This window comes from Haemaphysalis longicornis, unplaced genomic scaffold (genome assembly GCF_048455015.1).
Source record: "Haemaphysalis longicornis isolate Haplotype H1 unplaced genomic scaffold, Haemaphysalis longicornis Haplotype H1 scaffold_3, whole genome shotgun sequence".
In the NCBI taxonomy this organism is placed as follows: domain Eukaryota; kingdom Metazoa; phylum Arthropoda; class Arachnida; order Ixodida; family Ixodidae; genus Haemaphysalis; species Haemaphysalis longicornis.
The window spans coordinates 126,430,477-126,432,387 of NW_027526335.1; positions in this window are offsets into that span (position 1 = coordinate 126,430,477).

Below are 1,911 nucleotides of genomic sequence, written 5' to 3' on the forward strand. Positions count from 1 at the left end.
AGTTGTATTTTCTCTTCGTGGCTCCTTTAACGGAGTGGTACACTACATGAGCTGCTGCCGTTCTTAATTTGGAACCGAGCATAGAAAAGTTGCTCGCAGTAACCTCCTCCTCCTTTGTCAAGAATTTCTTCGCGTCTCCTTCGTCAGTGTCCCTTGCTGCTCGGATTTAAGGTGGTGATGCTTAGAAGTGGGTTTAGGGGGTTAGGTTTTTAGCATGGGGTTAGCATGCGCAGTTAGGGGTTAGCATGCGCACACAATCCGCCCATTGAGGGGCAGCAATCCAGCAGCCCATTGTGGCGAATGTGTTAGCTATCCGAAGCTTACACCACGCGCATTTGTATTATTTTTATTTTATCTATTTAGTAACACTGCCAATCTCATGACTGATCATAGCAGGTGGACAGAAAAGTACAATTAAGTATTAAAAAGCGCCACAGGATATGATAGTCAGTACTAAAAAGTACAGCAATACAGCGAACAACAATAAAGTATAATATCCGAATGGTTTTAGTAACTATGTTGGGCGTATCACACGCACATGAAATGAAATGCGTACAAAATCGCTAAAACGAAGTCGCACACAGCACTGAAAAGGTTTACAATTTGACTTTAAGCAACTCATAGAAGTATAAAAGGAATCGTGCTGTACAAAACTCAGTTTAACACATAGAAACGGAAAATAACCATAGCTTACCATACGTGTAGCGCCACATTCTACGTAATGCTAAATAATATTAAATAAGCACAATTTGTTTTTCCACAAGTTCTGTAAATCTGTTCATTGAAGCAGCGCTCGTGATTAATGGGCTTAGTTTGTTTCATTCTCATATCGCTGGAGGGAAAAGGGAATTCTCGAGACCGTCAAAGAGGCTACAGAATTCGGGGCTATCGAGTGAATGAAGCGCTATCGAGAGAGAGAGAGAGAGAGAGAGAGAGAGAGAGAGAGAGAGAGAGAGAGAGAGAGAGAGAGAGAGAGATTTCTCGCAACTGGAATTTGGGGGGAGGTATGGCGGAGACCCATTTGGCTTCGGCGACAGCAAGGGTCCGCGCGGTTAGAGTTTCCTCAACCGCTAATGTGAGCTTTTCAAGACCTGTTCCCAGTGGAGGAGGGTGGAACATGGGAAGGGGGTGGGGGTGAGGAATGGGTCGTGTGACCACTCAGAGAGCGACCGAAAATGAGCACCTCGTTGGTGGCAATGCGGCCAATTGTAGGTTGGGGTGGCGGGAGCTAACCGTAGTTCGTGCGGAAGCCAAAATGGCGTGACGCACACACGCGATACTAAACACCCAATCCCAGTTGTCGACACCGAGATTTCAAAGTCCTGCACGCGCCCTCAGTGAACTATCACCTCCTTCACGTCGCCATTTTCGCTGAATATCTTCCGTACCATTTCCTTGGTCGCGTTGAAGGCGACCCAGTGCAGCCTCGTGCGTAGCTAGTGCCTTATGCGGGGTCCACGACGACGCAGCTAGGTCTGTCTTTTAAGGCTCAGAGGGCAGCTTGCTAACTTTTGTAGCGTAAGCTACACTGGCCGAGGTTGAGCAGTTTCGCGTGGTCCTTGAAGGGCCGTGCTTCGCAAGTGCGAGGGGCATTGGATTGGATTGGGTTGGGTCGGACTTGGATTGGATTTGGATTGGATTGGATTGGATTGGATTAAATTAGAACGTATTGGATTCGATTGGAAATCCAATCCAATTGGAGTACGCATGTGAAGAGAATTGGGTCTGCACGTTCGCCGGTCTGCGCATTCCAGAGGAGTGACGTCATAGCCGCGGCAGACGCACTGTCGCCGGCACGTGCCTAGCTGTGCGTCTGCGCTGCGCAGTATCCAAGTCTGACGCTGCGCCGGAGCCGCTTGATAGCCGTTTCGCGTGGCTCCTGGAGAGCCGTGCTGCTCATGCGCGAGGAGC